General features: G+C 41.5%; 1 pseudogene; it reads right to left on the reverse strand.

The window, feature by feature from the left end:
* LOC116698801 (contactin-associated protein-like 4) overlaps nt 1-11149 on the reverse strand; it is a 421932-nt pseudogene that overhangs the window by 312985 nt on the left and 97798 nt on the right.

Here is an 11149-nt window from a genome sequence, read left to right on the forward strand (position 1 = left end):
ATCTCAATTGGGTTCAGGTCCGGTGACTGTGGAGGCGCAGCTCTCCATCACTCTCTTTCTTGGTCAAATAGCCCTTACACAGCCTGGAGGTGGGTTTGGGAGCCAGTTTTGTTGTAGCGCTTGATGGTTTTTGCGACTGCACTTGGGGACCCATTCAAGGTTTTTGCAATTTTCCGGACCAGCTGACTTTCATTTCTTAAAGTAATGATGGCCACTCATTTCTCTTTACTTAGCTGATTGGTTCTTGCCATAATTTGAATTCTAACAGTTGTCCAATAGGGCTGTTGGCTGTGTATCAACCTGGCTTCTGCACAACACAACTGATGGTCCCAACTCCATTAATAAGGCAAGATATTCCACTAATTAACCCTGACAAGGCCCACCTGTGAAGTGAAAACCATTTCAGGTGACTACCTCATGAAGCTCATTGAGAGAACACCAAGGGTTTGCAGCGCTATCAAAAAAGCAAAGGGTGGCTACTTTGAAACTAGAATATAAAACATGTTTTCAGTTATTTCACACTTTTTTGTTAAGTACATATTTCCACACGTGTTCATTCAAAGTTTTGATGCCTTCAGTGATAATCTACCATGTACATGGTCATGAAAATAAAGGAAACGCAGTAAATGAGAAAAAAGTAACACAACGGCTGCATGAAAATAGCTCTGAGGTTAATGCTGCGTTCTATTATCCTCAACAATCCGACTTGGACCTCGGATATGGGAATTCTTACTCGGTGCCAACAAGGGTTGTCCGAGGTCCGAGAAAGGAAATCCGAGGAAAGTTTGCGTGTTGCTAGGCAACATCTGACTTTCTAGTCGGAACTCCAATCGGATGAATAATAGAACGCAGCATAAGTTACCTCTCTTTCTGAAAAGGGCTGGAGTTACCATAGTTACTGACTCTGAGGCAGGGCTGTAGTACTCGAGTCCGGTCTTGGACTCGAGTCCGGACTTGAGACCGTTTTTCTATGGTCTCGGACTTGTCTTGGTCTTGCTAGTATTTGGACTCGGACTTGTCTCGGTGTCGGGCCACTGGTCTGGCCAAATATTGCTTTTGGTCTTGACCGAGTCCAGGTGTCTTTATTATGTTGATAATGATATTGGAGGGAACATGAAACAAAAAATAATTGTCTTGATGCTGTCATGCATAAGATCTTTTTTTCTGTCCTGGACTCTGTCTTGACTCCGACTCAAACCTTTTTGGACCCGGTCTTGTCTTGGACTCAAACCTCTTTGGACTCGGTCTTGACTTGGACTCGCCTAGTCCTGGTCTTGGACTTGTCTTGGACTCGACCAAGGTGGTCTTGACTACAGCCCATCTCTGAGGTTAAGTTACCTCTCTTTCTGAAACAGGCTGGAGTTACCATAGTAACTGACTCTGAGGTCAAGTTACCTCTCTTTCTGAAACAGAAAAGCCAGAGTTTCTCTTTTCTCAGGGTTAACTAACTCAGAGTTTTCACTAAAGCTGCTTCCTGAAACGGACCCCAGATACTGCCCGTATGTTGTGTGGTCTGAGAAATGAAAAATAAACCTACATAATAAGTACGTAATACGTTTTGTTTTCACTGTTAATATCAAAGGTGAAAGTGTAAATCAGCTGTGAAATATGGAAATACTTTCAAGAAAAGGTGGCCCATCGGGGGTGTTTGTCGTCTTAATGTCTATGGGAAATCACAAGCAATTTATTGCTGTGATGTGAAAATTGGTTTCTTTTTTTTCAACCCAATTAATAGTGTTGCCTATTGATTGGTGAGGTGAGCACCCTCGCTGATCACTCAGTAGTAATTTGCCATTGTTAAACCCTCCATGCAATGTAAATTTCCCTAGAGAAGAATAAACAAACCCAGCAGGTCATTAACCAGTGCAACCAGTGTCCACAGTGGGACATCTCCAGAGAGTCCAGCCAGTCCAACAAAGACTAGAGTAGGGTTGCCACTTATGTCTGATTAACCCTCGTTTTGTCTTCCCGTCGACCATGGGACTTTTTGTTTTACTGGGTCAAAATTGAAACCTTTTTGTCAACGTCTTTTTCAAAGACTTTGTTGCTTTTCCCCCATGTTTTTGAAGCCTTCTTTGGGGCATTTTAGTCACTTTGTTCAATGGTCTTTCATTAAAGTTTTTTTGCATGCTATAAAATTGAATAAAACATCCACATTTAAAGAAAGCAGTGGGCTGATCATTTATTTTACTTGTGAAGAGTGTTGTGTGGAACAATCTGCATTATGTTATTGAAAATTTGGTTGAAAGACACTGTTCTGATGAAAATTCTTTTTTCAAAATGGGTCAAATTTGACCTGAGGTTAACACAAGGGTTAAAAAACCAGGACATATCAATGACCTGACCGACCGCTTGGCTCACAATTGAAAATGTCCATTAGACATTAGGCCCACAGATAAAATTGGCCTTTTTTGCAGTATGATTGTGCATAGCATTGAATATTATAAACATCTCAAGTATTCCTGTAAGAGGAAGCTGATGTTACTTAATTTATCTTAGCTTACCTGATTGCTTAGATACTGGTGCTTGTGCTTGCTACGTCACGTCCCCTACAGAGCCAATCATAGAGGATTCCACACACAAGAGACACTGAGTGCTCTGTGTATAATGCATAGGCTATTTCAAATGGAGAGAAAATACTAAATTGAACAGACATATTCACGTAGCCTTGTGAAAACTGGGACATTCCGTCTCCCGAGAGAGTGGATAAATTTCCCGGAACAAGTTATTAAAAAGAAGGACAATCCTGGTAAAACTGGGACAGGTGGCAAGTGGCAACCCTAGACCAGAGTGATAGAGAAAGACAGAGGGGCGACACTCCCATTGGACTCCTTTGTACTCTTTTTACCGCCTACTTCCGGGGTACGCAGCCTCGAATAGTTCCACACATCCATTCTACAGCGTTGGACGCCATTCATTTCCATTGCTGATCGTCAAATAACTTCTGAAGTAAATTGATTAAATAGCTACCTCTTTTGAATTGGTAGCTATCTATATTTTATCAGAAGCCCTTTATGATACATACACTGATCTTTATTTGTATGTGCACAGCAGTATTATATATATTTTTAACTCGGTAGACGCAAATTGCCTGCAAGTCTGTTAGATAGACTTCGCCAGCAAGTTGTCAGTTCTGGCTGGCCAAGTAGTCAAGACGCTGCTAAGCTTTATTGGCCAACAACACGGTCGCATCAGCTGGTCTGCAACAGCTGGTCTGCATCAGCTGGTCTGCAACAGCTGGTCTGCATCAACTCCCCTGCTACGTAAAGCTGCTTTAGTGGCTCCTAACTGCTTGCTGCTGCATCTATGCTAATCAACTCCTCCCCTGCTATACCTTGTTGTGTATAATGTGACATTTGCTTCCATGTCATTGTTGCCGCTCTGTTAAAATGGGGGAATTTAGCTCCCCCACTGTGTGAGCGTCCCCTAATGCTGCTGCTGCTGCTCTGTCATGGTGCTCATGAAAGGTCAGGGGACTCCTCTGAACAGAGCCATAGCGCCAAATTTAATTTATTTATTCAAAAACATTACTTAACCTTTACTTGATCCTCTCGTATCCCTCGGGTCAAATTGACCCGTGACTTATTTGGGGTTTTAAAAAAAATTCTAAAATGAAATTTTACTTCATAATCCCTTAACAAATATTGTCTTTGTCTCAATTTCAAACAGTCAATCAGTCTCTACTAGAACACAATTCAAAATAAGTATGATTCGTTTTTTGTCATTAGGTTATGATTCATGTTAAAAATCCACTGTGATCATTCTTATCTTGGAAAAAACATAAGTGATCATGTCCAGAATAAATTTCCAAATTGAGTCAGGAATAAATGTTTATCAGAAAATAAGGTAAGGCCGTTGATTTTCAGGTAGAAAAAATGTGTACTATTTTTCTTCTTGTAAAAATTTGAAATGGGTCAATTTGACCCAAATACCAAACAAGGGTTAAATCATTTTTATTGTCTGTGTGGTTCTTGACTTTAATGGACCTGGCAGAATTGTATTTTCGTTGGCATCCCTATTTTCCTAATGCATTTATCAAATAATTTTCCAAATCTGAATGTCTTATTGCCCTTCTATGTTTCTTATGATTGTGCCTTCTGTGCTGTTGTTCTGTATTTGCCTTTGTAATCTGACTCGGTGACATTGAAATTGAGGGTCGCCCCCTCAATGATCTCTCCAGGATCAATCAATAGAGGTTGAATGGATGAGCGAACACAATACGAGAAAGAGCCAGCAGCGCTTCCCACTCCTTTGTCTGCAAGGACATCAGGGCTTACTATAAGGACATCCGTAGGTCTCCAGCCGGAGTCCGATCCTCCCGCTGGGGTTCCACTCCAGAGGAATGAAGCGGAGGAAGCGAGCGATCGCCGGCTGCTGCAGTTTGTACTGAACCACGCTGTCTGCATTACTGTTCCCTGGAAAAGACTGAAAACACACACACACACACAGACACACACACACACACACACACACACACACACACACACACACACACACACACACAAGTTGTTCATCATGTCTCTGAGTTAGTGTGACCCAACCCATTCTCACCCCCATCTCGTAAAATATGTACACTTGGTCAGGTGGCTTTGGACGTTGATATTGACACTTAAAGTCTCCTTTAACGTCATAAAATACGCTTTACCTAAACGCGCTTGGTCAGGACTTTGGCGTCCCTTTTGACGCGCTTGGTCGGGACTATTTCCGTCCCTTAGGTTAAAGGAAAGCTCGTGGGTGGGCTTACAATTCTGTGACTCGTGGGAATGGGACGATTGGGTTAACCCTTGTGTTGTCTTCCTCACGACCATGTAACTTTCACTTTTTCTGGGTGAAATAAAAAAAAAGAATCTATGTTTTGGTCATCTTTTTCAAAGTTTGTCTGTTTTTTTCCACGTTTTTTGTCACTATTTCTGATAGTGTTGTCAATTGTCACCTTTTTCCAAGTTTTTTGTTATTTTTCCCAACATTTCTTCAGCTTTCACGACATTTATGTCACTTTTAGCCAAGTTTTTGTTGATTTATTTTGCTGCGCTTTATTTGAAGTTTTCTTTGTTTTTGTCCCCCCAAGCTTTTAAACGGTTTCCAACATTTTTATCAAATTTTTCATCAATTGTTTTTCAAATGCTGTAAAATTTAATAAAACACATAAACTCAATGAAAGTAGGGAAGTGATAATTGCACTTGCACTTTATTTTTTTGACAATTTGGATGAAAGAAACCAACATTTTTGGTATAGAAACATTTTTAAAATGGGTCAAATTGGACCCAAGAACAACAGGAGGGTTAAGGGAAAGGTCGGGGGTGGGCTTACAGTTCCCTGACACGCGGCAATAACGGGACACAAACCCCTCTCTCCTGGTGGAAAGTCCTGTGTATGACCATCCACGCCCCCTGACCAACCACCCTACGTGGAATTTCCCCCTTACATACAACCAAACCCTGTCTAGATGCTGCTCTCCTGTCTAGAGTTTTGTTCGCCACATCAGACCCACGTCACAGCCACTGTCCAAACGTCTGTATTTTATGCGTTCGGAGTGAGAACGGGTTGTGTTACCTGGAAAAAATATATACAATGTTGTGGAGTTCAGCACAACTTTTCTGCAGCTGGTTTTAGTTCAATTCTAACTTTTCTGTTTAAATATTTTCTTTCACTGGTGGAAATGGGCTTCCATACATCCCTCATTTAAACCATCGTCTGATACATTATATATTATATTATTATATACCCAAAATGTTTCATATTGGAGATGTTCTTACTTCAGATCATCACCCCTTGGACACTTTTTACCTTTCTCAATGCCAAAACCTTAGCTGTGGATCTGCATAGTAAATAACTCATTAACTTATTATAACTCATTTGATAGTCTTGTTCTTATCTGACCACTGTTTGATACCTTTTAGGTATATACTGTTGAACTACACCCTATTAGGCAAAAACATCCATGCAAGATGTGATAAATGATAAAATTATAACTATTAGAAACAAAATTCACCAAGACCTGCCTAACTATAGGCCTATATCCAACCTTCCATTTTTCTCTAAGATTTTTGGTAAAGCAGTCGTCAAACAGCTTTCTGCATAGCTGCAGCAACAGCTTATTTGAGGATTTTCAGTCAGGATTTAGAGTTCATCCTAGCACAGAGACAGCACAGAAAAATTACTAATGACCTCCTAATAGCATCAGAAAAAGGACTTCTCTCTGTACTGGTGTTGTTAAATCTTAGTGCTGCATTTGATACCATTGGCCATCATATCCTATTACAGAGATTGGAACATTTAATTGGCATTAAAGGGACTGCTCTAAACTGGTTTAAGTCTTATTTATCAGATCGATCTCAGTTTGTACATGTTAACAACGAATCCTCCATGCACGCCAAAGTTAGTCATGGAGTCCCACAAGGATCTGTGCTCGGTCCAATCCTGTTCACTTTATATAAGCTTCCTTTAGGCAATATTATCAGGAAACACTCCATAAACTTTCAATGTTATGCAGATGATACTCAATTATATCTATCAATCAAGCCAGATGAAACTATTCAGTTAGCTAAACTTCAAATGCCTTCAGGATATTAAAACTTGGATGACCAGTAATTTTCAAATGTTAAACTCAGATAAAACTGAAGTTGTTGTTCTGGGGCCCACGCACCTCCATGACGCATTATCCAAAGAGATAGTTACTCTGGATGGCACCACCCTGGCCTCCAGCACCACTGTGAGAAATCTTGGAGTTATCTTTGATCAGGACATGTCCTTTTATTCTCACATTAAGCAAATTTCAAGAACCGCTTTTTTTCACCTACGTAATTTTGCAAAATAATGGAATAATGGCATGATCATTTTATATATAGGCAATATATGGGGTATATATAGGCAAAGCTTTCATTGTTTTCTCACACATACACCCTGGTTTTAGATGAGATGGATGTTTAATAAACGTTTTGGGAGCTTGTAAAAATTTGTTATGCGTAACATGTGGTTTTTTAACGTTATGCTACTTACACATTTTTTCTGACTCACAGTCCCAAAAACAGTCACTATCCACATGGCCACAGAAACACAAAGGTCATTTTAAGCATTACATCATATATATGACAAAAAATAAAGGAGGACAAACAAAAGGAGGATATACAGTAAAGAGTTTTAAAAAGAAAGGACTGAGGGACAAAATGAAAGAAAAAGAAAATCACATGGTGAGAGGGAGATAAACAGCAGGAAATGAGGAGAGGAAATAAAAGGGAGAAGAACGGGGAAAAGTAAAAAAAGAAAAAAAAAAAAAAACGGCCACTTGTGTCCTCACCCCCAAGCCTCCAGGCAGGAGGAAACAAACCAACAAAGAGAAGAGAGACTATAAAGAAAAGATGGATTGCAAAATGTCCAAGCACTCACAGGCATCTGGAAGAAGAAAAAAAAGAGGACCAAGAGAAAGAGGAAAAGAAAAAAAAACAGCATATTTCTTCCTTTGTCTTCAGGCCTTTAAGCTGAAAGCAGAAGAAGAGTAGGACATGTGTTGTGGTTGATGCAGCAGCTCTGCCTGCAAATTTCTCCTCTGACAGACTCGGTAAGCTCGGCGGACGAATGCACAGAAGTTGGGAAACACTTTGAAATGTGACTGGGATCGTGCTCGGTTTAATGTAGAGTGTCAGATCAACCTGTTTTTAAGCAGCTAGAAATCCTTCGCTGCTCTCTCTCTCTCTCTCTCTCTCTCTCTCTCTCTGAGACAATCCTCGGTGCTCAGATTAGCTGGATTCCCTCCATGTGAGGAAATTGCCTCGGCACGACTTCTAATCAAAAGCTCCTCACTGCAACGCTGGAACAAATGGGGCTTTACGCTGGATAAATGTCCATGCTCACAGTGTGTAATACCCACACGATGTATAAGGTTCACTGGGAACATGCAGGTGCTTCTCTGTGCAAGCCTCGCTTTGCCAGACCTTCCTCCACAGCGCTGGAGAGGAAGGTCTGGCTAGCTCTGTCCCTCTCTCTGAATCTGCAGACTCCTCTTCCTCCCTGTCATCTTCATCTTCCTCTTCCTGATCCTTCTCTACCTCGGTCCCTCTCTCTGAATCTGAAAGCTTCTCTTCCTCCATGTCATCTTCATCTCCTTCCACCTGATCTCTCCATCCCTCTCTACCTCTGTCCCTCTCTCTGAATCTGCAGCCTCCTCTTCCTCCCTGTCATCTTCATCTTCCCCGTCCTGATCCCTCTCTACCTCCGTCCCTCTGTCTGAATCTGAAGCCTCGTCTTCCTCCCTCTCATCTTCCTCTTCCTCCTCCTGATCCCTCTCTTCCTCTGTCCCTCTCTCTGAATCTACAGCCTCCTCTTCATCCTCCTCCTGATACCTCTCTTCCTTGTCCCTCTCTCTGACTCTGAAGCCTCCTCTTCCTCCCTGTCATCTTCCTCCTCCTGATCCCTCTCTACCTCCGTCCCTCTCTCTGAATCTGCAGCCTTCTCTTCCTCCCTGTCATCTTCATCTCCCTCCTCCTGATCCCTCTCTACCTCTGTCCTACTCTCTGAATCTGCAGTCTCCTCTTCCTCCCTGTCATCTTCATCTTCCTCCTCCTGATCCCTCTCTACCTCCATCTCTCTCTGAATCGCAGTCTCCTCTTCCCCTGTCATCTTATATTCCTCTCGATCCCTCTCTACCTCCATCCTCTCTCTGAATCTGCAGTCTCTTCCCCTGTCATCTTATCTTCCTCCTGATCCCTCTCTACCTCTGTCCCTCTCTCTGAATCTGCAGCCTCTCTACCTCCTCCTGATACCCTCTTCCTTGTCCCTCTCTCTGACTCTGAAGCCTCCTCTTCCTCCCTGTTATCTCTCCTCCGATCTCCTACCTCCGTCCCTTTCTCTGAATCTGCAGACTCCCTCTTCTCCTGTCATCTTCCTCTCCATCCTCTACCTCCATCCCTCTCTACCTCTGTCCTGCTCTCTGAAGCTGCAGACTCCTCTTCCTCCCTGTCATCTTCATCTTCCTCCTCCTGATCCCTCTCTACCTCCATCCCTCTCTCTGAATCTGCAGCCTCCTTTTCCTCCCTGTCATCTTCATCTTCCTCCTCTTGATCCCTCTGTCTCTGTATTGGAATATATATGATCGGTCTCAGCAAGCACTGTGTAGTGTGTCGCAACGTAACGCCACCGAAATGGCGACCCTCTTAATGTTATAAATTAAAAAATACCAGTTTGTAATATTTTGTGTTATGCTGTTCTTGTCTTTACTAAAATCAAAAGTAATCAAAGGGCAGACAAACTTATTTGTCTATATAGTCAGATGATGTGTATATTCACATGCAAACATAAGTTAGAAACTTATTAAAGGCTGCAGCAACACTTATAGGGACTAATCTAACTGTATTTTTGAAATATTCAAATACAGTTGACATTTCTATAATTTTACATTCAAAAGCTGCATATGATTTACAATGTGTTTACAAGAAATCCATCATGCATGGGTTTCCTGTCTGATAACAAAGCTTGCATACAGTGTACAGTATGTGTATGTATGAGTAATATATTTGACTTACATTTCTTTATAATAATAATGATGCAAAAACTTTGAGTAGAGTTTCCCATCAAAAGTATTGGTGCCACCCAACAGATAAGAAAGATTTGAATCTGATCCCGTTCTGTCAATATCTTTCAAACATGTGTGCCGACAGTAGCGACGAGGGAGGAAATCAACATGTTTACTCGTTAAAAAGTTAAAGAAAGAGAGAGAAATGACACAGAGTACCACATACAAATAAAAAAATTAAAAAAAATGGTGCCACTTGACTGCGCTCGTGTTCGTGATCGGCAGCTGAAGTGATTCGTCAACGGGTCTGCAGAGTCAGCAGAGCTCGCACCCCCGCTTCATGCATTATAAATGAAGAGATAAACTCATGATGACTCCATCGGTCTCTACAGGGTAGATGGAGCCACGTAGCACTGCTCGACACTCCATCACTTCATGTGTCTCACGGGAAAAAACCATGATGTTTATTGATCCCTGAGAGGAAATAGAGTCCACTCAGGACCAAAAGGACTAAAGGATGGACATAACACGCATATGGTCGCCGTAGGGCGAAAACCTCGTGTGTCCGAAACCGTTTTTCAGGAAATGAAAAAAATAAATAATTGAATTTTACAAACATTTCATTGAGCTATTTAAATTTGTCAAAGTCGGAGTAAATCGCCTCATCACTATTGAAAATATGTGTGAAACCCACAATGGTGACCAGTGGCATTGATTTATGAATTTTTTTTTTGAAATAATAATACTGGTTAGGTTCACGTTTTTTGGGTTCTGCTGCTCCCATTGTTAGCCAGGTCATATTTAATTTTTTTTTTTTACCAAAGCTGTATGAAATCGGATGTATTACCTATATCTGGTCATTCCAGATGTATTTATTCCTTTCATTTTTTAAACAATGCAATTACTTGTTTCAGCCACCGGAAAACTCCGCGTATGGATCGGACCCATCTGATATAGCGATAGGGGGCTAAGACTGACAGCTACATGGAAAGAAGCCACTTTGAAACGTTGCTGTTTTGATGAATACAAAAGTTGGGTGAAATATAAAGACATATAGGGGGATCCGTGAGCAGCCCCTTCCCAAATGGCCTAGCCCTGGTCGGCCTATGACGTGAAGCCATCGAACACCTCTTTTTAATCAGTAACGTAAAACAGTGGGAGTCTGCGCCTCGGCTGTTAAGTAGACAAGAGTAGGTGGCAGCAGCCGGTGGGGGGGGGCGGTGACGAAAAGCTGTGGTGAAATTGGTCAGTTTCCAGTCGTTTCCAGCTGAACAAGAAGTCACAGAAACACAAATCCTGTTAGGTCGACTCTGATTTAATCAAATGTTATGACACCCATACCTCAGTTTGTACCAGTTGTTACTATTAAGACAGAGTAGCTGTCAAAAAGCTCCACATGCGATCTGTTGCTGGTGCTATTAAGCAACGGAATGTAGATGATCCATAATCTGAACAGATTTAGTCTCTCTTTTAAACATCATCAGCCACACATGTTCTGTACACAACAAGCCTTTAAATCAGGCAAATGGCAATTACAATTACTCCAGTTCAAAAACAATAAACATTTTGTATAAAACGTCTTGTGGAGGAAAATATTTTTGCATTTTTGATCCTTGACAACAGCTAAGTGGGTCACTTGT

This window comes from Etheostoma spectabile, chromosome 12 (genome assembly GCF_008692095.1).
Source record: "Etheostoma spectabile isolate EspeVRDwgs_2016 chromosome 12, UIUC_Espe_1.0, whole genome shotgun sequence".
In the NCBI taxonomy this organism is placed as follows: Eukaryota; Metazoa; Chordata; class Actinopteri; order Perciformes; family Percidae; genus Etheostoma; species Etheostoma spectabile.